The sequence below is a fragment of the Serinus canaria genome, chromosome 5, assembly GCF_022539315.1.
Source record: "Serinus canaria isolate serCan28SL12 chromosome 5, serCan2020, whole genome shotgun sequence".
NCBI lineage: Eukaryota > Metazoa > Chordata > Aves > Passeriformes > Fringillidae > Serinus > Serinus canaria.
The window spans coordinates 13273676-13301505 of record NC_066319.1 but is presented as its reverse complement, the minus strand read 5'-3'; the positions used below and the strand labels follow the sequence as shown (position 1 = coordinate 13301505).

The following is a 27830-nucleotide window of genomic DNA, read 5'->3' as shown; positions in this document are numbered from 1 at the left end:
CACGTGGAGATGTCAGCTAATACAAAACCCAACTGTGTCTCAGCTATGGAGCAATTACTGATGTTTTTGTGATGTAGTTGGAGTTTTGCTGGTGGACTGTGATACCCTTCATAAGTAGATCCCCCTTTGTTCTAACCAAACTCAGAACCTTCTGCATGCCTGTGTCACACTGGAATTCCTGCTTCCAGTGTGGAAACCATGTTCACAGCAAAAGTCTCAGAATCGCACATGCTGTTCTAGCTCTTCTGCCTGCTAATAAAGAAAAGGGGAAACACAGCTATCCAGCTGTTGATAGTGAAAACTTGTAATCTTGTGAATTCAAGATGAGTCAATTGCACCTGTGCAGCTGATTCTGGATCCAGTTAATGCAAATTCCATCCAATCATAGCAATAGCCCAAGTTACTATAACTGAAACTAAGCAATGAATGTGCAGGAAAGGGAGGAGATGTTGCAGCATTAAGCCACTGCTTCTCTTTTAAAGAGGGAGCCACTGCCCCCTTCAAATATTGCTTTTTATTAGAATCCATCTCTTAAATTAGAAAAAAAGAAAGCTACTGTATTTTAGACAGAGGAATAAATCTTGATTGCTTCCATTTTGTGCAGTGCTAGAAGACAACGAACACTTGTAAAGAAACAAATTTATTCAGTTTGCTTTGTAGCATAATTTGATAAGTTTACCTAAATTAAAATCTCTTGAGAACTAATGTGCACAGGCAAATAGTAATCAAGAAAAACAAAAATTATATTACAACATTTGTTTCTTAGTTTTAAGGAAAGTCCTGGCTGGTTTTTTTAAGGCTGTTTAATATTGCTGATCTGAATATTCATCAGCAGGCGTGTGTATGACAGGGATTTACAGTTGCATTTTACTTGGAATAACTAAATCAGTTGAGCAAAACTTCCTGTATTTTATGTTCTTTGCTAGTTCAGAGCTGTTGCCTTTCCTCTGTAGGGAGGAGAAAGGGGAGGGCAGAGTTTTTGACTAAATGGACAAAATGCATGCAAGGACATGGTGTGCTAAATTCACGCTGGCCTTAGAAGCTGCTTCCCCATAGAATTTGGTTTTTATATATGGCTACAACAAAATGTAGCTTTCATGTTAGGAGAGGGAGATTGGTCTCTGGTTTTTAGAAAGATAATTCCTTCTTCAGGGCTTGGGTAGAAGAACTACTAAAGAAAGCTGGTGCTGTAGGAATATATTAAGTTCAGGTAAGAGGTAAGAGAGGGAATGATTAAAATCTGAAGAGGACAGTTTTATGTATTTTATCCTCTGCAATATTTAAAATGTGGGCAGGCTATTTTTATATTAAAATGATTTAAACATTATATATATATATATATAATTGCTTTATAGGCAAATGAAAAGATTGCTTTTACGCAAAAGACCTTTTTCTTTTTTTCCTAAGGGTCCTCATGATTAGAATGTCAGCAGTTATTTGGGCTTGACAGAACAAACAACACATAAAAAAGCTTCCCATCATGAAAAGTAACTCGTTAAGCAAGATTGGACTTGAAAAAAGAGTTCAGCTTGCAGGGAATAAATCTTAAGCACAAGGTGCTCTTTGAGAAGACAAAATGATAGGAAAACTATTAAAGATGAGACAGGTTGCAAGGTCATCATCCCTAACTTCTGTCCAGAAGACAGAAGCATGAGGTGGTGGAGGTGTTGATTAAGGTGTGGGCTGCTGCTGCGGCTCCTCGTGGCGCTGCACGGCTTCCCTCTGTCCTTCCTTGGAAAGGTGGAGCAGGTAGGAATGCATCTCATACAGAATGCCTCTGATATGGCAAATCTCATTGCTCCTCCTGATCTCTCACCTCTTGCTTTCCTGCTAGTCCTCCTTTTTTCCTCACTCTGTTTATTCTCCTTTTATCCATTTTTTTCCCCTCTCCTGTCTTGTCCCATCCTAACTGGAAAAGAAAAGTGAGTGTGAGTGACCAGGACATGGACACAATCCTCTGCCTGGTGACCTGCAGGACCAGCTGTGGAGCTGTGTGTGCTGATGCTGTCCCAGATGAAACTGCTGGCAGGGGTGCAGTGCTTGTTTCACCTCTGTTGGGCTCCCCTGGGAATTGCCTTCTTTTAGCCATCTCTATCACTCGGGGCTCCTCGGGTCTCTCTGTGCCCGTTCCCAGTGTGGCTCAGGTTACACTTGCTGGGACTGGTGTAATCAGATGAACGGGTGCCTGATTGCAACAATTCATTAGAAATCATTCTGCCAGGAAAGAGGAAACTCTGAGGAAAAATGTGAGCATTATGATAATGTTGTCTATTAAGTGTCCTTAAAAGGAGGCAAAAAGAATAACCTGCATGTGGTGCAAAGCGGTAGCTCTGATGTGGACTGCTTACTTTTCTAATGAATTCTGACTGAAAGTTTGAATATTTCTTCTTGTTTACTTTGTGCTTTCAGGTATTTCAGGCTCTTATTCACAGAAATATAATTGCAGTTCTTCTAATGACATTGATATTTGGGTGGCAGAACCAGTTACAGCAAGTTCTGCATGGCTTTTTTCTTAACTGCTGTTTTCTAACACATTCTTCGTTGTGAAGAAAGGAAAGAGTCTACTGTAACTAGAGATTCAGATGTAAAATGTTTTGTACTTCATTATTCTGAGGACTTCAGCATGAAGTGGGAGTTTGTTCCTTTTTTTTTGGAACATTATGCATTATTTCTGTTGATTAGGGGAATTTGACTGTGTGAATTTGACTGTGTTTAGGGGAATTTGACTGTGTGTTCTGAAACAAAATTTTGTCTGTGTTGGTATAAATGTAGGCTGATTTGGTTTTTGTGAATGGTGATGGTTTTGAATTCTCTTTGGTTCTTTCTGTTACCACTTCTGCCTCAACAGACTAACCTACTTGCATCATTAAGTTAATGAGTTATCAAGGCTCCTCGTTTAGAGGTGTGCTTCCCAAAATTTCCACTCTGATTGATTCTCTTGGAGCTGAAGGTGCCTGGATACCTCTTGATTGCTTTTTTAAAATCCTTACAGGGATGTGTGTGGAGGTTTTCTGAGATTTACTTGGAGTGTTGAGAGAGTCCAGCTTAAGCAGTAAAACGTGGGTCACAAAATCACCCTGTAACACTCTGAATTTATGCTCTTAATAGAGTGGGTTTGAAATTAAATATAAAAACTAAGTTTGGGTCTTAGAAATTGAACCTATAGAGAAATACTGTTCTTTTCACTATACATGAAGGAAATTTTGGCTTGTGTTAAATCCTGCAGTTTAATCCTGCAGATGGTCCTAGAGGTGGTCCTGGTTTGTGAAGCATTTCATTGATAATCTGAGAAATGTAAATGAAGAATTTGTTACAATTTGGATTGGAGGAAAAAAATTGGCATACTGGCAGAAAATTTGTGAAGCATAAATTTGCAAGTTTCTTCTTTATGCAAATTCAAACTTATTAAATCATAAATGAGGGCATTGCAAAAGCTTAGAAGTTGTTTTTAAAACAATTAACTATAGGAAAATTAAAACTAATGCTGTGATTTATGTTGATATTTGAATAAGTGTCTGCTAATATTTGAGTTATAACAAATTGTTAAATATAGATTGTATCTATTCAAATCAGATGTAGGTTATATTTAGTCTCACTTTTCATGCTGTTATTTTGGCAGGTGTGTGATTTATGACATTGCTAATCCAGTTTCATGAGTCCTGCAATTCATTTGAAGGACATCTTCCTGCAGAAAAGGAGAATAAATTTGAGCACTTAGTAAATGGATGCTTATATATTCCATTTTTAGACCTTTTGCAGAAAAGCAGACTACTTTGTTCTCACATGCTGGGTGAGGAGAGCCATCTTATTTAAGACTGTTCCTTAAGCAGACTGTTGGTCCTGTTGACGTGGAAATGCCTCTGTGCTGCTGAGATGACTGCAATGCAGATAATGCTGATGGTGCTCGCCTTTTCAAAATTTACATCAGGTTTTCAGCTCCTGCAAGAGGTTTCATTCACTCATGGCTTTGTGTGAGGAATAATCCTCTGCTGGAACAGACAATTACAGTGGAGAGGGCTGGAATGGCTGAGATTATGAGCTCGTGTGGGGAGGGTGCCAGGGCACTGCACTGGTGTGTCTGTCTGGGCTGTGACCTGCCCCAGGTGAAAAATCTGATCCCGTTGAGCACTTCCTCAGAAATGTAGACCTGTGTTGTTTTCAGACATTGTTGCATGTTATTCTCTTTCTTTGGGAACTCTTGGGTGTTGTGCCCTCAAACTTTGCTTGCTGGCTTAGTTCTCTGTTCCCTGTGGCTCCTGCCTTCTCCTGCAGTGGGACAGCACCTCTGCTCTGTTCTTTCACTTTTCACATTTCAACTCTGCCTGCTCTTTGCTGCCCCTACCCCTAAGGTGTTGCAGACCTGCCCATTTTCCCTTTGGCTTGGTAGAGCCTCCTGTTAGAGGCCTTGTCTCTCTGCAGGGCTGCTGCAATATTCTTGGAGCTCTGTAGCACTTCCCCTCCTCTTCCCTGTTCCTATCTAAATAATCCACATTTTACCTGCTGCTTTAACTACATCATCCATTTGAAAAATCCGTTTCTTGGCTCTCCTGTTAAACTGCATCAAGTTCAAGCTTGTCTTTCTTGCTTTAAGACATGTCATTAGCTCTGTCCCCACTCTGGTTTTTTACAGGTTACTCCCTCTGCTTAAGCCTATTCAGAAGTGGATGTAATAAAAATTACTTGCTTTATGCTTGTGTGCTGTTTACCAGGTAAGATTTCTGGATTTGAAATACATCCTGGTGTATAGAATTCATAACTGTCGGTTATTCATTTATCACTGTTCTGAAAAATGTAATTGTCTGGTCTTTCCCAGCTTTTGGCTTTTAATGTTTTCCATTCCTTCTTCCTTTCTCCTTTCAGGTAAAAGCTGGAGTGTTGCCCTTCATTTTCCTACAGCTGCTCTGTCTTTTCCATTGCTCTTAAAAAACAAAAAAAGGTTGCCTGAAGGGAAGAAGGGAAGTAAAAGAAAAACTTTGAGCATTCCTCATAATTGGAGTGGAGTCTTTTAATTGTGCTGTTGTCTTCTGTTGCAGAGGGTGAGGTTTGAGGTGATTTAGCAGGTCCAGAAATACTGTTCACAGGAGGTTTTCTTGTTCCCACTAATGAGAAGTCAGCATGTGTGTATCAATTGGAAATGTGTATTTGTATTGCAAAGCGACTGCATTTTATTTAGAATGAGTTTCATGTGTGTCCACCAGCTATTTCTGGTGTTTTAACTGCAGCTTTTCTGAGCTGTTCTGTATCCCTGAAGAACAGTAGGAAGTGTTGGTATAGCTTTTGGATGGAGAAAAATACAGTTAATTTTTCATTCTGATTTTGACTTTTCATATGGAAACCTTCAAGGCAGGTTTGTTTTCTCCCTGCACTGTATTACCATAGATGGATAAAATGCAGAATGTGGCCTGTGTCAACTTGTTACACTAAAATCTCAGTTCACAATTCAGAATTAAAGAAAAGCAGCATGGATCTATTAATGCCTACTAAGAGTCTTTCATGTTCCCTGGCAGAAGTGTTTTTCTTTTATGGATTTATTGCTGCTGTCTGCTGGGATTACTTTATTTCCATGTGCTGGAAACATTAGGCAAATGTGCAGTGGATTTGGTAATGTAAACTTTTCTATTGCTCTGCACCATGGGTCTTGATTTCACTCCATTGTACTTGCTCTCAGTATTCTTTTCTGCCCACTCTCACCCTGCTGGGTCATGATGTGATGTATTTCAGATGCTAAAAGCTCCTGAAGATAAGCCCCTTATTTTTTAAGTACAAGCTGTTCTGTAAACCTCAATTGCTTAAATGTCATAATTTTGCATGTTTTAAAACCCTAATTTTCCCAACAATCAAGGCATTGAATGTTTGTACTTTTGAAGTCTGCATAGTCTACTTACTGCAGTGATTTGAAATAAACTTCCTGTATATGTTATCAGTATTAATGTATATTAAAATACTATTCTGAAATATTCTCTACTCTTTCTGGTTTCAGTCTAAACTTGGGTAAAGTGTGGTTTGTAAAAGTCCACAAAGATACTCCCATAATCTCTGTTTTTTTATTATGACTGAATTTTTAGAAATGGAAAGCCTTACAGATAGAGTCACTGACAGCATTTATTCTGTTCTACTTGAGTCCAGGATGTGTCAGGAGCTGCAATAGGAGTTGGGGCTGAAGTTCTTTGAAGCAATGCTGGTGCCTAATTAGCTCTGTTAAGTAGTTGTGTCCCAATATGTGAATCTGTTCTCTGCTGTTATTTTTAAACTCTTGCCTATTCCTTGGTTGCTTTTCCAGTTGTGAATATCCTCGTGCTGCACATTTGTCTTGACAATTTATTCAGCTTCTCCTTGCTTCACATATAACATAGGAAGCCCTGCTTGAGTGCTAGCCAGAACTCTTTTGGTCGAGTGCTCATTGTTAATCTGCTGATCACGGTGAAGTGCACTGATTTGGAAGTGGAGATGTGTAAGTGTTGGGACATGTGTCTTGGATCAAAGCTGTGCATGTGTGTTTACTTCACAGAGCTCTGATGAAATACTGGCAGCCTTGACTGGAGCCCAGCCGGAGGCACCTTGTGTTGTGCAAGCAATTGTGGTTCAGGTTTAGGAGTGTAGTTCAGATGGCTGAATTGGTTCTTTCAAAGAAAGAAACCCCTTCTGGACAGTGGAAAGAAAAACTGCTGTAGACCAGGATTGATAAACTCAAATGGCATGAATTGTCCTGTGAGAATCTCCAGGAACTGGTTGGAATGTAAGAGTTGTTTTGACTAGGCTGCTGTGCTGCTGTCAGCTTCCTTACCCATGGCAATATTTATTTACCTTTAAAGCCTCAAAGTCAGAGCCATGCCAGCCACCATGCTACACAGTACTAAGGCCATCTTTTTGAGCTCAAAACATAATTGGTTTCCAAATGGCATCTGGCTTTCTTTCAGCTGCTGATTTATTCTGGATTCAAAGTTGTCATGGTAGGGCTTGGGTCATGATGTGCTCATTTGCACGTGTTGCTGTGATCTGTGGAGAGTTCTCACACAGAAACTGAGGAAGTTTTCTTTGGTGATAGCCAGGACAGAAAGCAGAAGTAGGAGATACTCTTAGGACAGAGGTGACTTCTCAATATTCCTGTCAGACAATGGCAAAGCTGCTGCATGCACATCAGTTAACATGGTCACAAAACCCCCTGTAGTGCTACTGCCTTGATCAGATGTGGTTGGTAATTTGGTGGTTGCCTATGCAGATGTCTTGCATTCTTCTGGAAAAATGCTGCCAAAGTAATGAGATCAGCAGCAGTCCCACAAATGATGCTTGAAGAGATGAAGATTATTTCCCTGTGTCCTTACAGTATCTACTGTCATCCTTCCCATCCAGCTTGGTCTTCAATTGCCCTTCTTTGATTTATTCTGTTTGTTTTGATGGGTGCTTGTTTGTTTGTTTTTAGATGAGAATGGTAATAATTTAGCCTTGCTTTTTTAGTATACAACACACTTGTGTTCTGCAAAGTGCCCTGCAGTGTGTTTCAAAAAAGTATTGTCTGTTTGCTGCCTGTTTGGATCACTGCATGAAATTACACAGGGATCTAATCTGATGCATGTGTGGTCACTGAGTAATCACTAGGAATGCTCTTGTAAGAGTATCTCTGGATTAACTCCTTGAGGATTTCTTTTGTTGTTTGATTAATGAAGAGCAAAAGATTTTTAGCTCTGTAGTGCTAAAGGACACTTACATGAGAGGGACAGCTGGGGTGTCTGGGTACAGTTGTGAGGCAAATAATTTTGTGGTGTAAACAAAGGAGAACTTTTTCTCTAAATATTAAAATTTCTAAGCATACAGCAGAGTGTAAAATGTGCATTTTTTTCTATTTCCTACTTTGCAAGAGGTGGTTATTGTTTTAACTTGGAACTTGCTTTCCCTAAAGTTAAACTGCAGAAATTCTGTATCCTTAAAAATCTGATGTTCATAATTGCTCCTGAAATGTTACTTGCCTTTTATAACATGTACCCTGAGGTTTGTGATTTTGGAAGTTCCTTTAAATCCTTCAGGAAAATGAGCTAATTATTGAAATAACTCCAGTAGCTTGATTAATATGATTAATGCTATAGGTGTCTGGAATCTGCTTCTCCTTTCTGCTAGTAAAACTAGTGCTTTTCATTCTGATCAACAGAATTGAAATGTTTCTGTGCATAGAGCAAACTAAAGCATTCACAGTATTTGAGAAATTGCCAAATATGAGGGCTTTCTAATCCAACAAATAAAATTGGGATTGTTTTACTGGCTTCTTTTGTTTTAGTTTAATGAGTTCATGTTGGTAGTTGATACTGGCTTCCATCACTTCATTATTTTATGTATAAATTTAAAAATATAAGGAAACCAACATAAAAGTGTTGTAGAGCACAAATGTAATTAGTTATTGCTAATAGATGAAGTCTCTTTCCCAGAACAGAGGAAAGCCAAAGACTGCAGAAACAGAATCGTTCTTCTTCTCCCTTTTATGTATTATGTTGATGGGATATGATGGAGTTGCAAGTCAGAGTGCTGAAGATAGCCAGGAAAATGTTTGGAGTGATTTAGGGTAGTAATTGGGTAGTTGGCAGGATGCAAGTTTATTCCTTTGTTTTAGATTTGACTTTCAGGGAAGCTTCATCTTCACATAAGGCTGTAGTAAATTACTGAGGAGCTAAGATCACTCCTTTCTCACCCCACTTGTGATGCTGGTTAAGCTTTAACAGAGGATCAGATTTTACTGTGTAAAGTACAAAATGAGTGTGTGTGTGTATAAAACTCGTGATTTCTATTGTTGTTTTAGTGATTATTTCTAAAGGTATTACTCTGAAACCGCTGTCACACTGTGGATTGTTCATCTTGAATTCTGATCTTTTTTTTTTCTTGCTGCACTAGAAAATCTTATCCATTGTTGAAGTGAAATCCACTGCATCTTAGCAGGGGAAATACATTGTAGCACAAATAACTTGCACATCTCTGTGTTTCTTCCTAATAAGCACAGCTATGAGTGGTCAGCTGTAAGACAAATATCTGGGTCTGACACTCTTAAAAAGGTTTGAATTTTTCAGTTGATACTGGCAGTTGCTATCAATTGAGGCTTTTATGAAAAAGATTGAATACCTTACTATTTCATAAAAACCTCTATTCAGGCACTATGTTAGTTGTTTGCTGTCTTGATCCAACCAAGTCTGGATTCAAGGTATTGATGTAAATAATTCCAGGAGTCCCTCTGAGTAGTTTGTTTCCTGGGGAAAATTTTGACTGAAATCAGTGTTGGTAATGAAGCCTCTACTGGTTTTAATGATTAACTTCTATAGTATGACAGCTTAAACAAAGTAGATACAGGTAATTAAGGATATGGATTTTTATTTGCTTGATTTTTCTAACCAGTACACATGCCAGAATTTTTTTTTGTGCTGATTTAGAGCATTCTGCCTGTAGAACTTGCTGGGCTGTGTGAATAAGCCTGCTGTTGTTAAATGGTGTGTTTTAGAAAGGCAGTCATCACTCTTTCTTGATCATGGTTTGGACCAATATGCAGAAATAAAGGGCTTTGACTCCCTACCACTTCTTGACCTTGGAATAATAAGCAATTCAACACTAACTCTTCATAGAAGGCCACTTCTTTTTGGTAGAAAAATATCTACTTATTTTCTGAGAATAGCCTGCTTTTTGTGCTTCATTTGGTGTCTTGATGAGTTCTGGCTGATAATAAAAGTGATGCCCTTGACTTGGAAAAAGTAATGAACCAAATCATTGAACTACGTAGGACGTTAAATACTAAGATGAAAAAATTTTTATGTACTGTATCTGACAGCCATGTACTTTTGAACATGTACTGTTCCTTTTTTGCCATCTGTGTTCTTTTTAATGACTTCATGGTTTAAATCACTTCCTGTGAAAAAAGTTATTTCTAGACATTTTGGAGGCTTCTGCAATGTTTGTGAAGGATTTGGCTTCAGTTCCGTGCTGTCGGTACTATTTGTGGTATTAGTGAAGCTGTTTGCTTCAGACATGAATTCCTCAAATACTCCATTTTATGCATCCTCCCAAGATTTCAAGTTTGCTGCAATGTCGTTTCCTTTCAAGAGATCAGTAGTGAAATCACAATTCTCCACGTGATGCTGCCTTCTCAGTCATGTCAGGATCTTACTGATCAATAAGAAGTTCCTCTTCCTCACTTTGTGGAACATGTTTTTGTTCTCCCCATTGAACCTGAAACCTGTAGGAATTTATGCTTTCCAAGTGTCCTTCTTGAATATTTATTTTGGAAATTTTTCATTAGAAGATTGTTCCTCGGTTGAACCCATAGTTCATAACGACGTGCTGTAATATCAGAATATTTGCTTTGTTCCCGCGTGCTTTTCTTCTGTTGATTTGTTTTGTTCTTCATATTGCAGTTGGAGGTTTTTAGCCTGGGAAAAAAGGAGGCTCAGGGGGATTTTTATCACTCACTCACTGCAGCTACCTGAAAGGAGGCTGTAGCCAGGTCTCTCCTCCCAGGCAACCAGCAACGAGAGGACACAGCCTTAAGGTGTACCAGGGGAGGCTTAGGTTGGACATCAGGAGGAATTTCTTCACAGAAGGAGATATTGGGCATTGGAGGGGCTGCCCAGGGAGGTGCTGGAGTCACTGTCCTGGGAGGTGTTTAAGGAAAGCCTGGATGTGGCACTCAGTGCCATGGTCTGGTGGAGGTGGTGGGGTTCGTGGGTTGGACTCGATGATCTCAGAGGTCTGTTTGGATTTTTAATTGCCTCTGTGATTCTGTTTGCATAATCAAAACTGAATGCTTAGTGGTGCAGTTTGGTTTTTTTCCCCCCTTGTGCTGTGAACAAATGTCCTTAACAAAATCAAAAGAAAATGCAATCTTTTCCATGCAATCTATCGATGTTCCCCATTCATGGATATTCTCTGAAACATGTACCAATACTAGTTTCCCCATCATTTTGCATCTTTATCTTAATTTATATATTCTTCTATCATAGGATTTTCTTTTCTTTCTTTCCTGAGAGGACATGCCATGGTAGATGCAGGCCAAGAAGTTGAATTTTTTCTTTGTTGTGTGATCTAACCTCATCTTCAGTAATCCAAGGCTAACTCTTCACACAAGGATGCTCTTTTGATAGAAAAATTTGTTATCTCCTGAGAACAGCCAACTCCACTTTTTGTCCTTTGCTACTTGATCGATGTTCAGAATTTACTTTAAATATTATTGTCTGATGATAGGCTATAGGACAGCTACAAATAACAGCAAATTATGAGATTACCGAGGTGTAGCCATTTGTGAGCTTGTTGGAGAAAAACATGGCTATGGGGTTGTATAAATAACTGCTAGAGTTTGTTCCTTGTAGTAGTTTGGAGAAGAATTAACACCAAATGTTCTGCTTTTTATCCCCTTGTGTATTTTTAGCAGGGAACTGAAAATATTTTCTAATCCCCAGAATTGTTGATGCATGCTGTGAGCAATGAATAGCCCTGTCAAGGTAGAGAATTATGTTTAAGAATCTGCAGGATTCAAAACATTATAGCTTTTAATTAATTTTTAAACAGTATCTAACCCATTATATTTTTTAAAAACTCACAGCTGCATTTATAATTGTCTTCTCCCCCCCACCAAGAATACAAAAGATGAGATGTCTTGCCCTCAGCTTTACCTGCACCCCTTTGCAGGTAACCAACCAATCTGTGGGGATATTGGCTTGGGCAAAGTCCCTGATAAACATTTGAAATTTCCTGCTGAGGTAAATTACAAAACTTAGTCTGCATTGACATGAAAAATATTCTGCCAGCCATCCTAAAAATCATATTTACCAAAGTATTTGATAAATAGCAAGTGTGAAATCTGAACGTGCCAAAATAAATTCAAAGAGCAGAATGTTCAAGGGGGAAAAAAAAATCATATAATTCTTGCCATTTTAAATTGGTAGTTCAATTTTTTATTTTAGAAAGTAGAATTTAGTTTCATTCAAACTGTCAACAGAATGAATTTCAGTAATTAAAATTCCTATTGTCTTCTCCAGGCATGAAAAGGTTTTTGTTGTTGTCATGGTGACAGTTGAGTGACAAGTTGAAAGTAAGTAATTGCTGCTGAGAGCTCCTTTATGAACATTTGCAGTATTTCAGAAAGGATTTCAGGAAAAAATAGGATTTCTTTGTTAGGTTTCCAAAACACGTATGGTGGACATACACTCAGCAAGGGAAATTCTGCATTCTTGATTTTACAGTCTCCACAGTGCTTTTACCCCTGTAAATTCCATGGTGATTTTAAAGATGATGAGGGAAGTGAGATTTGCAAGGTGCAGTTGTGTTTGTAAATTGTAATTACATCAGATAGTGCAGCGCCGAAGTTTGTGTTTGTCTCAAAACTCTGTATTCGACAATAATCTAGACAAACACATCCTTGTTGCCACATACCTGATTTTCTTCAAATATGGGATACTTTAAGTTCTGAGAGTTGTTTTAGGGAAAATATTTTAATTCCCAGAGGTCATTGTTATGCATTCACCTGCTGCCTGAGTTCATATTCTTCTTGCTGTTGGTAAACAAGAATTCATTTATAATAGCTTACTGATCTATTGAAGGTTTCTCTTGGATTTCAACTGGCTCAATTTAACACCTTTAATACCTTTGTTACATGGAGGACATTTAATCAAAACCTACACGCTGCTACTACATGTGTAAAAGATCAACTCTGTGCATTTTGAGGACTTTAATCTTCAGGAAATCTGTGTGACTTCAGAAACATCTAGAGCCTCAAGGTGAAAACCTCAAGTATGCACGTGTGCTCATGCACGTGTCTATCTTATAGGTGTGTTCCTTTTTGCATGTGTAGCTACAAAAGTACAAGAAAATGTGCCTGTAAATGTATTTGGGGGTGGGAGGGGAATTTTAATTTTTGGGTTGGGCCTCATAGTAGTTCAGGAAGATTTGTTTTGTGCAGACTGCCACTGAAATGGTTGACGAGCTGAAGGACTGCTGTGTTTGTGGAGGAAAACTCCACTGAAACTTTGCAATGAAATCTTCTCCATAATTGTGCCTTTGACCAAATTGGTCAAATTTTTCTCAGGGGTGCTGAAATATCTTAGTTCTGAGCTGTTGTTCTGTGCTTGGTAAACCCTGACAGGATTTGGTTTCATTTGCTAAGGAATAAGTGAACTGGGGCTGTTCAAAGCCTTTTTTTTCTGTTTGCTTCTGATTCATGACTTTATGAGCTCAGTGGTTCAGAACATGTTCTTACATGAAAAGCACTGTTTAAACATGAGGTTAAATACAATTCATCAACAGCACTCAAGTGTATTTTTTTTGCTGCATACAAGCTCTAGGTATCATTGTTTTTCTATATATATATTCCCTCATAGACTTACACTTTACAAGGTTACCACTCTCTGTTTTAGCTCTTCCTGGGGGTAATGATTTTTAAGCTCTTTTTGCAAAAATAACACATAAGAATTGTTCACAGACTGGCACAGGGTGTCCTGCTTGGTGTCCATTGATTTCAATTCTGCAAGCATTGAGAAATGTGAGTTGTCCCATTTGAAGTGTTTGTACTGAGTGTGTCTTTACATTGTTGTATGTAAATCACAGATTACGACTGCAATCAGTTTTTCTGTTGTAGTAGGTAAATGCCATCTCAGTTTTTTTCAGGTTTCATTTGTATGGATTTATTTTGGTTTGTGAAGTAATTCAAATATTACCAAGGCTGTAATTTAGACTTTTAGGTGATACTGTTAATATGTCTCAGCTATGCAAAGGGTATTATTATTGTTGCACTATTGTCAAGGTTCTTGCTGTTCTTTGGAAATTGTGGCTTCTGTCCCTGCAGAAATTTTTCCCTTCCTAATGAAGATAATACATTTTCTGGTTAATTATCTAAACAATATTTAGTTTATTTTTTTCAAACTGCTTTCTGTTTTAAACTGCAGTGTGCTTTTTTTCCTTAATAGTAAAAATGCCTCTGATACTACAGTCAGGTTGACCATTATAATTACTTTCCATTAAGGGAGTTTTTAGTGTAATGAGTAATTTCTAGGCATTTTCACTCAAATAACATACAGAGTACTGGTTCAGAAAATACAATAGCTGATTCTGTTCTTGTACACAAGGGAAGAATGCACACAGAAGTTTGTCATTTAAAGGAGAAAAAATGGAAGAAATTCAAAATATTTTTTTTTAAAACCTGATGAGTGTAGGCAATATGAGGCAAAACTGTTTTGTGATCCAGTAAGCAAAAAATGTGATCTCTGCATTTGTGTAAAATAACCATATTTCACACTGGAAATTAATAATAAGGGCCTATAACTCATGCTTCATTCCTTAGTCCTCTGCAGGAACTCTGCTTCTTGCCAGTTAAAATAATGTGAGTAGACTTTTAATTACAAAAACTTTTGATGGACAAAAGCATGTGCAAGCCACGAAAAATTGGCATTTTACAAGTTCTGCCTTAATCTGTTACCTGCTTTGTGGTAATTCTTACTTTATGATTAGGAAGTGTTACCTGCTATAGTTTGGGGTTTTGTGGAGGTTTAACTAAATTATATGGGTTTAGTGGCAGTAAGTGTTATTCATGCATTTTAGAAGTCTTAGCTGTTAAAATTTGTTCTTAGAAACTCCACCATGGAAATACAGAGATACTGTAGTGCAGTTTTCTCTCTTGGGTCATTCTGACTTTTCAGTAACAAGAAAGTGATTGTGAATGGAAACATCTCAGTAAGTAAAATGGTATTCCTGAGAGAGATGAGGAAAGTACAGTGAGAAGGAGAAAGTGTGCCAGAGCAAAGCTATTTTGCAACTCAAGGGCTTAGATTCTAATTTTCTCTTTATGTTTTGGTGCCAGCTTGTTGCAGATGCTGGTAGTTCTCCATGAATGAAGAGTGTAAAAAGTTAGTGGGAAATATTCTTGAGAGAGGTTGGGATGGGTGTGTCTGGAACTTTTGCTGGCTTTTGGAAGATAAACTGTGTCTCTGCTGTCTGTGCTCCTAGTTCAGGATTTCTGTAGTGACCACAGTGTTATGACAGGCTGTTTGGATTAAAAGTAGTGCACAGGGGAAATCCTGCTGGAGGGTGAATGGTTTGGAGAGATTGGGGGTGGAAGAGCCTGGAGCAATACATGCACGGTTTGCTATGATATTTGGGGGTAGGAATGTCTGAAACATTTACAAAATAATACTGTAAATACAGGCCCTGGGAAGATTTAAAATGAAAAGTTTTGCAAGACTCCGTTGTGAGATGGAAGTTGCAGTTAAAGTGGTGTTGGGAAGACTGAATTGAGAATCCCATTTTAATTATTTCCTGAGAAATCTGCTAATTGATACCATTGAGATTTAATTCCTAGATACAACTGCTGCTGCTAATGTCCCACATTCTTAATATTCTGCATTTTAAAAAGTCTGCTTAATTTGGAACCTCATAGGTCAGTTAACACTTTGGTTTTGATTCATGAATTTATGAATATATAGTGATCTTGATTGTAAACGTTGTATAATTATACATTAATATAACCTCTGTGTTTATAATTTGATTATAATATTGTTATACATTAATTGCTGTGTGAGGAAGAGGACAGGGTAATTCTGTGAAGAACTGGAACTACCTGTACTTGGAGCCCCAGGGAACAGTTGGGAGTTCAAGGAACAGAAGAGAACATCTCAGTTGTGGAGGATTAGGAAGCAAGGGAAATCCCTGCAGTGTTTCTGTGACTTTCTTTGGTTGCTGGAATTTTGTTTGCCTAAGGGAAAGTCCTGTGACCTGAGCTGTGTGTGTTGCAATACCATGTGCCTAATGAAGGACATACAATTTTTTTGCTAGTCATGGTGGTTTTGGGTAGTACTAGTTGGTTTCTGATGATAATTTTCCAGTCAGGTGGGTCCAGAGGGAGGCTGTGAAGATGATCAGAGGGCTGGAGCATCTCCTGCATGAGGAAAGGCTGAGAGAGTTGGTGTTGTTCACCCTGGAGAAGATTCCAGGGAGACCTTATTGTGGCTTTTGAGGATTTAGAGGGAGCTTATAGGTGGGGATGGTTTCATTATTGGAGTGAGGTGATAGGATGTGAGACAATGGCTTTCAGCTGAAAGGAGGCAAGTTTAGATTAAACTCCAGGAAGGAATTCTTTTCTGTGAGGGTAGTGAGACACTGGAACAGGCTGCCCAGAGCAGTGCTGGATGCCTCATCCCTGGAAGTGTTCAAGAGCAGATTGGTTGGGTTCTGACCCACCTGTTCTAGTGGGAGGTGTTCTGCCCTCGGCAGGGGCTGGAGCTGAATGATCTGTAGGGTCCCTTGCAGTGCAAACCCTTCTGATTCTGTGATAATTGCACTGGAGTGACATTGCTTCCTAGAAGAGCATCCATTGCCTGAACTGAATGCTGTTTTAGATCCTGAAGGGTACCTGAGCTTTTTAACAGATATGTAAGGTGACAGTAGAGCTACTTCTAGTGTCTTAAGTGACCTCTTTACCTATTCTACCAAATACACAGACATACCAATTCCACAAGCATGCAATGGGTGTCAGGTTGTACAAACTATTAATGCAGCTTACAGGACAGCCCTTGAAAGAGTTTAATTATTCCCTTGACTTATTAATGATTTTTTAATGCTTCTGTGGGTGAGTTAGAAATGTGGCATGTTGCTTGTGTCTTTGGTACGTGCCACTTGGCATTAGATGAAGGTTCCTCCCTTCCAAAAGTAGTTGGTGTTCCATGTCATGGAGATGGATTATTTCTCTTCTCTGAAGAATTTACTCTTTTCTATAGCAGAAAATGTCTCCAAAATTGAGCCACCATCTTTGCATTTGGGATTTTATGGGTAGGGTAAGATCACTTAATGAACAGAGTACATCTGTCCTTTCTCTTCCTTCAGGTAAACTTCTGGAGAGCACTCTTAGGAAGCAGCATGATTCTTGGTCCTGCTGTCAAGGCTCTTTTTTTCTTCCAGCAGGTTTTCAATCCAAGATGCAGGGAGACGGGCTCACACACAATTCCGAGCAAAGCACCTGGCTGATTTCTTTCCTTTGTTGTACTTCCCTGCAGGGCGTTCTCACTAGTCACAAACATTTCTGTTGGAGCTTCAATCTGTTACACTGTTTATTTTCTTTAGATCCTCTTAGTTAAAACAAAACTCTATTTCCAAATAGAACTTTAGTGGGTTTTTTCCCTTCCAGTTGTAAATCTCACTTGTAATTTTCTAAGGCATCAACAAAATAGCTTTTGTGTCTATTTTGTAGCTCTCATGCTTACATTTATGTCAATAGAAGTATTTGAGAATGAGAAAAAGTATGTAAGGAATCTAGAACCAAACATTTTGAGGTGCCAAAAAATTCAATCTGCTCTTTCTTTATGTCTTTAGAATACAATGTCTTATTCTGCAAACCTTTCCACATCCAAGGAATGTAGAATATACATGTGGTCTTTGCAAGATTTTTGAGCTCTCTGATGGTAGTTAAACTCAGGAGCTTTAAAGCTTGAAATCATGGCATATAACATGAGGACTCCAGAATATTAGATAGAAAAAAAGTTTGTATTATGCAAGTTAAGAATAACAAATTTATTTTTAGTTTTTCCTAGAGAGTGTCTTTGTATTCAGAAATGGGACCTTTTCCTTCTTTTCACTTTGATTTGACATCAATTTGCATTACAGTGGGGCTGTGTCTTTCTAGTGTTGTACTTTGAGATGAATGAGTATTGCCACTCACCATTGCTGGAGTTTACTCTGTTGTATTGACACCACTGGCTTACATTTGGATTCCTAGGTGATTTCAAAGAAGAGGAATGAAATGGCAGCATGAGATGCTACAGAAGCAAACATTTTCTGGGTCATGTTAGGCTGAACTTGATGTTTCAGTGCAGTTATTTGTAAGCTGTACCTGGGTGAATTAAGTTTAGAAGGACTAGAAAGTAACTGAGCAGGAAGATTTTAAGTAGCGTAGGAAAGTTGATCTCAGGGTGAGCTTAGTTTTGGAGACTTACATTTGGAGATCCAAGTTTTCAGGTGGCATTAACTGGCTCAGCTTTGTAGAAATGCACTGACAATTTCATCCTGCCAAATAATTTTGCTGAACTTGCTTTGTGGGTGTTGCAATGCTTTAGGATTCATTATTCTTGTACAGTTGTATCATGTTTTACAGTGTGTTACCTCACAGCTCTGAAAGAGCACAGGAGGAAGAAAGGCAACCACCTCCTTCCCACATCCATACAATTAGTTCTTGAAGTGAAAAGAGCTCTGATGTTGCCAAAATGTTATTTTCAGAATAAAGATGGTTTTATGTTGGATGCAAATGTTTTAAAGAACAAAGTTCTAGGCACTGGGAGAGATTTTCTGTAAATCCATAAGCAGTTCATCTGGAATGCTGCAGTGTGGTTTGTTCAACGAGATTCAGGAATTTCAACCTGTCCTTGCTTCCCAGCTTTGCTGGAATTCTTTGGAATGGTTGAAATAATCCTGTGTGCTGTAGAAAAACAATGAATGTTTTTGCTTGTATGTACTGCAGTAGCATCCTGAAAGCTGCAAATGAAGTTAAGTGTCTAAATTGCTAGGCACTTTTTCTCTCTTTTGAAGGTCTTAAATGTTAATAAAACAATGATTTCATAAAAAAAGGAGGACTCTACAGGAATTCTGTTTCAGAGCTGGAATTTGAATCTTGATCTCCCAAATCCCAATGTAGTAGTGCCAAAACCATTAACTTTAATCTGTTAATGATGCTAAAGAACTTTGGGTATTGCAAATCTAGACATTTCTTTCACTTTTCTTGTGGGAGAGCTTAATTTCCCTGTAAAGACACATTTCTGAGTCCCAGCCCAGTTTCCAAAATAATTGAAATTCATCACTCCATGAATTCAATTTTTTTTCAACTTTATAATGCAAAACTGATGAATGTAACTTCAAAGCCGAATCCCTTTGTAAGTGAAGACTTATTCAGCAGAAATCAGTCATCTGATTTCTTTATTCAGTGCTACTTTCAAATTTCTTACTGGTTTTAAAGTAGACTCTGCACTTGTAGTCTACTGAGTTTTATTTCAGGGACAGCACATATTCAGGGAAATGATTTGTGACATTTCTATAGTTTGTAAATTAAAATACAATGGATCTACTGAAAGCATGGAAAGGTATTGTGTTGCTTGTAATCCTCCTGATTCAATATTAATGGATATGATACTTGTCACAGTGCATTTGGAGTATTTGCATTTTAAAAATTAACATTGAATAAAACCCTTTTTACAATATGTTGCTCTGAATTTGTCAAGAATGTCCAGCTCTTAGGCTGGCTCTGTTCAGTCATATGCTTTGGAGAACTTTATTTCTGCTCTTGCTGTATCTAAAAGGGAAAAAAAAATGAACTCCCTGAATGGTGAAGGACTATTTAACATCTGTATTTTCAAGAGTTTACAAAGTTTTCTGTAAGCTAAAAGATCCACATTTTTCAAAGGCATTCTGTCATCGCATTTTCTGTTAAATAATTACCTAAAGAACAAATATTATTGCATGTGAAGTTACTTCACCCCCTTAGCTGCCAAGTTTCAGTCACATGCTTCACAGAGGCTTTCTTGGCATTGAAAGGACTTAATGCAGGATCTGAAGAAGTTGTCTGGAATTTCTTTGAGTCTCTAATCCCGTTCTCAGCCCAGGCCTTGTCAGCAGTGTGAGAGCTCTCCTGCTGGCAGCTTCTCTTGCTCCAGCCCAGCAGAGACGTGCAGTGCTTGTGCTCTGCCCTGGACCTGCTGTTTGGCAGCAGCAAACAGGGACATGCCTTGGGGTCAGGAGGTGAACCCACATGGGACTGTCCTCACAGCTTGGGGACACGTGGCAGAGAGCTCCTCCTTGTCCTGCCAAGGTGAGACACAGGTGGGTGTTGCTGCAGGTGCTGAGCTGTGCTTTAAGGGCATGTCTCTGATGCTGTGCAGGCTGTGCATCCCCTGGGATAAAGCAGCAGCAGCAGGAGCAGTGCTGTTGTACCCTTGGAGGTGTTTTCTGCTCCAGGTTCACTCCAGTGCCAAGGGAAGCTCTGCTGGCGCCTGGGTGCCGTGCAGAGACAGCACAGGAGCCAGGCAGGAGGCCAGGACACCCTGCACAAGTGGCCCAGGAGGAATGCAGCTGATAGCCCCCCATATATAGTGACAGAGTGCTGAGAGCTGGCTTTTGGCTGGGCTGGGCTGCACTTCTGCTCCCTGGAGCTCAGGAGCCTGATTTCCTCTCTCCTGGCTGTCCTTGTGTGGTTGTTCACTTCCAGCCACATTGTCAAAGGTGGTAGTTGCTTCATCTTTCCAGTTACTTTAAAAAACAATAGCAGCCTCCATGCTTAAAGAAGGGATTTCATCTCCAGTGGAATAATGTGGTTTCATGCAGTGTCATTCAGAACTGATTTTGAAGGCTCATGCAGTCCCCAGAAGACTGCATCCTGTCTAATAATGCATATTGATGTTTGCTAATCTCAATGAAACCTCTGAACCACTTCACAGAAAGCCAACAGTGCTCTTACACAAGTGTGTTTGCTAACTTAAGCACAGGAAGAGTGAAAGTTCTTGATCCATTGCTCCTGCTGTTTTCCTTAGCCACTAGATCTATGTATTGTCATCAGTTCTGTGTACTCTGGACTTTTTCTGAGCTGGTTGTTTGGGTGCTGTTAATGTGTCTTCTTAGTGACATTAACAAAATGCAAATGTTTCTTCTGTGGCTGGGTTGTTTTCAGTGCCACTCTTGTCATTATCTTTTATTATTTTATTTTATTCTTAACACATTGTACTGTCAAAAGATGAAAATTTGACCCAAGAAATGTAGCACAGGACTGTTATTACATGAGAGTTTTCTTCAGCTTCATTTATGTTTGGTTCACATACTTAGACATTCAGTACACTAAACTCTGCAGAACTTGTGCCAGTAATGTAAATTGTTATTGACCAGCTGCTATAGTTATTTTGTGATCTGCATGCTTTGATTACATGGTGGGGAGTTGGGGGTTGTGGTGGTTGACACTGGATGACTGAAAATAGTGGTGCTTCTGAAGAATTAGTTAATTAGTTTGTGTTTAGCAAAGAAAATTCTGGAGTTACACACACTAAAGCAGTTAATTTCCCAAAGTTTATTTGACTTTCTGCATTGAGTAAAATAATGAGAATTAAATCAGGGATGTTTTAGAGGATGGAATTATTTAGTACAGTGTTGAAATGGTCAATGTATTAATGATTGTATTTCTTCTTCTTTGTATAAATATTGTCTAGTAGTGTTGTGTGTATTTGAACATATTTTCCATTCTGTAGATGCCAAAGAAGATACTTTAACACTACAGCAATATTTCTGTGAGTGTTTGGAAATGTCTCAGGAGTTTCTGTGCTTGTCTGGCTTGGGGCCACTGAGTATTTCTACATCTCTATAAGGAAAAGTTGGCTCTAGGTTATTTCTTTGGGCAAGTTATACTGAAATAGTCAACTTCAGGCAGCTTTATGTCTTTATAGTTGTGTGGCTGTAAATGCCCCCTGTTTTCTGTAATGCTGAGCTTTTTTGTTGAATTACAAAGGTATTTCTGCATACTTTATAAACTCTGCATAATCTAAAAAGAGACTCTTCCATATCTGTTTGACAGATCCAATCCTAAAACATTAATCTTGGCTCTGTGTGTGATTTGCAGTAGCTTTCTGTGAGCAGATGCTGATGCCATGGCTTTAGAAGATGTCAGTATTTCAGTGCTGTGGGTCCTGGGCTTCTTTGGAAAGGGAAGTAACAATGAGGTGCATAATTCACAGCCCTGAAGAGTCAGCCTGAAAAGCTCCATTAATTCCTCCTACCTGTTGCTCTAGGCAAGATGATCTTGCTTTGCTAATCTTCTCTGAGCAAAAACTTGGCATTATGTGCCTCTCAGGAGTACTGTAGTCCATTTAATACTTAAGGTTTGATAAGGAAAAGCATTTTACAAATGCACTTAACTTTGGAGTAGATGCATGGCATTTTATCCAACACAGTGAATTGAGTGAAACAGAGGAGGAACTCTTTTAAACAGTCAAGAATCACACAAACCAAAAGAAATAACTTTGTTGCTGTAGTATTTTCCTTTTTTTTTATTTTCCTAAGCTGCAGATGAATAGAGTTTGAAGTGTTTCAGAATTAACCACAAAGCTTCCAAAGGCTGGAGCAGCTTGTTAGAGAAGGAACTTTTATTAATATATATGCCAGTAAACATGATCAGCTAATCCACAGACTAGGTGTGCTCTGTGGGAATTGTGGTTTCTTCATAATAGACATTAATTCAGTGAATACAATGCTGATATCCTTGTTTATTCCTTAGTCTGCTGTCTGAAGGGTGTGAGCTGTGTAGGATTGTGGTCAGTGCCTCAGTAGCACTGTGAAGCTGTGGAGGACATGGGTAGGGCTCCAGAGGGACTGAGACTGACCCATGGGTGTTCTGAATGACCTTTACTAGGAAAGACTTGGGTTGGAAGTTGTGTCCCAGCAGATAAAAAGCACAGGAACCCAGCCCACATAAATTCTCTGCTTTAATGGAATATTTATTACTGGAATGTAAGTGGACTTTGGATTTATTTAGTTGCTGAAGGAGTTAATTAATGGTGTTATTAAAGACTGAAGGAAGAAACCATTTCTTTTAATGCTCTTTGGAGCTTTTCTTCCTAAATGATGTGGGGTTTTTACATTTTTCTCTTAGCAGGATCTATTACATGAATCTTGCTCGTCTGATTTGGGTTTTGTTTGCCTTCTGTGACAGAAATAGGAGTTGTACCTGGCCTTGTGATGGTTGGGAACCTTGGACTGGGTGAGACCTCAGGTCTTCTGTGCAACCCTCTGCAGAGCAGAGCGTGGTCAGTGGTGAGCTCAGACCAGGTTTCTCAGTTCTTGCTCCACTCCAGTGTTGAAAACCTTCAAGGATGGGGACTGCCCAACCTCCCTGGGCAGCCTCTTGTAGTGCTTTGCCATCCCTGCTGTGCACAGTTGTGTCCTGGAGGGGAAAAAGCTTCTCCTCCAAGCAGCCTGGTGGTTTCTTGGTTCATTTTATGCTCCCATGAGGAATCACAGGGAAGAGCCTTGTTGGTTGGTCCTGGAGGGCACTCTGAAGCTGAGCAAGGCTTTAGCCCTGGCTCTCTCCTCACCACAGGTGCTCAGGACCATTTTAGTGCCCCTCTGCTGGAATCACTTCAGTTTGTTGGTGCCTTTCCTGTTTGAGGAAATCCAAAATTGGAGTCAGTGTTGTGGGCTGTAGCCCTGGGACGCTGTGATGGATACCAGCTATAATTCCTTCATTCCATCCTGGACTCCTGTGATTTTGTGTTTGATTAAAATGCCATTCCTGTGCTCTAGGTGGTAGATAAAGCATTTCCATTTCATGGAGAGGTGAAAAGGGCAGTGTGTTTCCACACTGTCTGAGGGCACACACAGCAAAGTCTCAGTTTGCAATATTGTCCTCTGGTAATCACTTATTTTGTATTATGGATTAAATTCAATAAATAATAAGTCAGAAGTGTATTTCTTTTAGGTAAAAATCTATCTTTGGCATTAAAAAGTCAATGGAGATGAAATGTTTTGAGGTTATATACCTTTTGTGGCAGCAGAAGAAGTTTTCAAAATCTGTTTTATTCAGTTCTTATAGCTGTTGTGTTAAATTGTTTCAACTTTCTACACTGTGTGGTTTGCTACCCAAGATGAAGACTGGATGTTGGAAAACTTGTACTTTGATATTTAAACAAAGTGGATTTTGTTGTCTGTTATCATATATATGATGTCTTTGCATGAAGGTTGAATAGGTTCAAACAGCACTAGAGAGGGTTTTCAATGTTCTTTGGTAAATTTAGATGCTATGCATGTGAACACCTATCTTGTTTTAACTAGTTTTGTTACAGATTAAAAGCTGAGATCTGTGATGTTTTTGTGCAAAGCTTCCCTTAAATACTTTTTCTGAAATGCTGTCTTTGTGGCACTGCTTGTTGGGTAGCTCCATCATTAAACTCTTGACATTGTGGTTGATACTGGAATGTAAGAGTAGGCTGCTTTTACACAGGGTTTTAAAATCATATTTCTTAAGAATATCACTAATTTCTTTTGTATTAGAGAATGAATTAATAGTTTAATTTCTGTATCTGTGTTATCAGAGAGATTTTTAATTTAATTTTTGGTTTTGAAGGCAGGGACCACAATTCTTAAAACTGCAAAAGTAATGAAATAGAATCAAATTTCTCTTTTCTAAAGATTTCTTTTGTCAAGATTTCCTTTTCTGTAAGACTAACATGCTTTTCCCCTTTAACTTCAAGTTCCCTGAATGCATTTTGTTTTTGTGAGCTAATAAAACCCTGATGGTTTCTCCTGATATGCATCAAAAAGGATTTGTGAATCAGCAGATGACTTCAGCCTCTATTAGTCATGGAAATCTGTGTTGATCCTGTGATGATAGTGTATTCATCCTCTTATCTGTGCTTTTAATGACTGAAAATACTTGTAGTGATTCTGTGGCATTTTCCATATTAGCTTACTGTTGGTGTATTAGTTCTGGTTTTAAAAGCATGTTCATTAACAAAACCTTTCCTGCTGATACTACTACTGGATAGTATAAATTATCTTTGGTGCTTCATTAAGACAGGAACAAAGAATTTTTTCATTTCCAAGGAAACATGCAGTTCCCATTTACCCTCCTCATTAGTGAGCTGGGTAGAAGGATGACACTAGGTGAGGGCATGACTTGCAGTTTAGTTTCAAACTCTTATCATCTGCAAGCTTCCACCAGAAGTGAAAATACAATAAAATCTGATGCCAGGCCATCTTGTCCCCTTTCATCTGTCTTTATAAGCTCAGACTCTTGAGCTGCTAGTCACAGACACAGCAGCTCAAGATAGTTACAGAATTGTGTTTGGACTGAACAGCTCAGCACTTATGAATTCTCATCTGAGTAGGATGTAAGATTTGGGAGAATCGATTTTTCTTATGCAGCAGTTTCTAGGTTAAGATACTAATTAAACTCAGTGTGGGGGTGAAAGTTTGGCCTTGTGAAAGTCTCCTGGACACTGATTACAGTGGGGCAAAGATTTTACTGCTGCTCTGATGAGGCACTACTGTTTTAAAGTAGTGGATCAGAGTGCAGTGTTTGAAAAGATGGAGTTTTGTGTATGTGCAGCTTGTAGTAGGTGCTTTTGCTTGAGTAATAGAATTCTAGTCCTTCCAACTTACATCTGTATTACACTGCATTTTTCTTCCAGCTTGCAGAACTTTGAGGGCACTGTTTTTCTTGGACTATTTGTTGGTACTTGTCCTAACCAATTCTTAAAGCCAATATCCAAAAAAATACTCAGAAGGCTGAAACTATTTTGAAGCCATTGATGTATTTCAGAAACATGTTATGAAATAAAGCAAAGTATTCCTGGCTGTTTGCCTGATTAGATACAATTCCTCTTGTTTGGAGTAACAGCTCACTGGCTGAACAGTTCTTCACAGCATGAGTTCTTCTATCAGCTGCACCCACACCAAAATCACCCGTGGAAGTGTGGGTGGGTGCCCACATGGGACTGTCATCACCATTTGGGGTATTCAACATAAAGGTGTTCATGCTTACCTAGCCTTATAGGTAAGTGTAAAGGAGTCAGCCTGCCTGGAAAATAAGTGCTGTAGAAATGTCTTTTGATAATTTACAGGGCATCTGTCCAATGACAATGGGAATTTTTCTCACCACTTATAAATTTGCTTTTAATGTGATGTAGACTTCATCAATAGTTGATTCACACATTTCAAGTTTCTGCTGCCTGTGCATTTAAATTACTCCAGAGACAATCTATACACTTGCTTGACTTCAAATGAAAGGTCATCAGCATCAGTCATGTCCAAAAATTAATAATTAGGACTTGGCTTTGACTCAAACACAAAATTAATTGAAGTCATATTAGTTATGAGTTCTGCAAAGGGATCCATACAAACAAAAGTGCCTGCCTGGCTCCATTGTACTCTAGGGTTGGAGCCTGGTTTGCCTCTGTCTGAAGACAGTGGGTGACTCAGTTCTTATGTTGGTAAAAGTTGTGTATACATGCTGTGAAATCATGGAATTTGTGGTGAGGTATCTAGTTACAAAGAAATGGGTTTTGAACTGGGGTTCTTTTATGAAGAGTTTGAGTCTTAAGTATTACTATCCTTGAAAAGTGATGTTCTCTAACTTTGAAATTGAGAATAATTTCCAGCACTCTGTAGTGCTATTTAATAGAGCTGGTGGTAGATAGTAATCAATGTAATTTTTTGTGGATTTTTCATGTTTTTATACTTGCTTTGCTTTCATGACCCTGATTACCAGTATCTGTACAAAATCAGAATAAAATTAAAAGATGGTTGCTAGGAAAAAATGCACGATTGATCACACAGAAAATTTGTAGTGTTGCTAGAAAACTTAGCTTGGCATTGCAAGTGTGTGGTGTTGTACTAATGCAAGGTCTGAGGCATTCAGAATTCACATGGTGAAGCATTGTAAGCCTTTTCCAGTTTTGTTGAAGCTATTACATCTTTCTTTAATTGAAAAAAAAAAAAAAAGAATAAAAGGGGCATGGAGAGTAGAACAGCTTACCATGTCCTTTTATTAAGGCACATTCATTGTGCCTGTTGCATGTGGTGGATTTCTGGATAGTAGGAGCACGTGCAGGAGTTGCCATTTGGAGGAAATACAGGTGATGTGTCCAGAGAACAACTGTGCCAGGTTTTTTCTTGGTCTGTGCTTGGAAAGGAAGGAAAACTTGCACTGCAACAAGTTTAGAGCACTCTGACTGGTGATGTTATTGTTATCAGTGTTGTGTAAACAGACATCACTGTAATCAAATGTTTAAAAGACATGAAAACAACAACAAAAAATTGCCATTAAAAATCTAGCTGTTCAATTTCTCTCATCCTGATAAAAACAAGCTACTGCTAATAGTCTTGGAATAAATCCCTTTAAATACTGGGAAAGCTTCAAAGAAGCTTTATTATAAGAATTGAATTGCGTTTGCAGAGAAAGGATAGAGGGAGCAGCAGAGAATGACAGAACAGAATAATTTATGTTGGAAGGAAGCTCTGGACCCCATCACATCCAGCCAGGCCAGCTTCAAAGTTGGACCCAACTTATAAAGTTTGATATTTGGCTTGGAGCCTTATCTGGCCACATTTTGGATGTTTCCAAGGAAGGAGATTCCACAGCCCTGCTAGGCAACCTCTTCCAGTGTTTGACTGCTCTCATTGTGAAGGGAAATCTGCCTGCTATCTAATTCCTGGTGGCAAGGCATTAGCCATCTGTTGTATAGGTTGTTTTGAATGGTATCGCTTAGTCTTAATGAGTCCTGTGAGGCAAAACACTTAAACTCTCACTTTTCAAATTCAAATAAACCACTGTGTTCTCCAAAACTAATTGTTAGTGGCAGGGATTTCATTTCTTTCTTCCCAGTGAAGCCCTGCTATTGAAGCTGCAGAAGTTTTGGGTTGATGTGCCCTCTCCTTGTCTGTGAAATTTCCATCTGCATTTTAGGCAGCAGCAGAGCCATCCTTCTGTTTCTCTACTGTAGTGTTTGCTTGACATGCAAAACTTGTCCTAAAATGCATTGCTCAGATATTGAAACAAGTGTTTGCTTTCCAGCTGAAATCTTTATTATTAGTAAGCAGTGTTTAGTCTTGTTAGTAATGTACTTGCTCTTTATTTGCAACTAAGAGGATTAATTCCTCTTCTGGTGAATTTATTTCCTGAGATAGAATAAAGCATTTGTGTGCATGCTGGTATGGTATAATGGGAAACTTCCCTTCCTGAATTACCCCAGAGCACTTCTGGAATACAGTTCTTTTTCTTAGTCTTAATTGAAGAGTGAGTTATTAATGACTGACAGCCTGCAGATGAGAGCTTGTTGGCAGTTCCTCTGTCCTTGGAGAAT

General features: G+C 38.8%; 1 protein-coding gene across 7 annotated transcripts in view; it reads left to right on the top strand.

Moving 5' to 3' along the window:
• Positions 1 to 27830, top strand: part of PLEKHA7 (pleckstrin homology domain containing A7) — a 144898-nt gene that overhangs the window by 54176 nt on the left and 62892 nt on the right. The window contains exon 1 of one of the 7 annotated variants that reach the window (XM_018907889.3): positions 1550 to 1749. The exons of the other annotated variants lie outside the window; for them this stretch is intronic. The gene's annotated coding sequence lies outside the window, so the exon portion shown is untranslated. Of the gene's footprint in view, positions 1 to 1549; positions 1750 to 27830 lie in introns of those variants that run through there. 7 annotated transcript variants of the gene reach the window in all.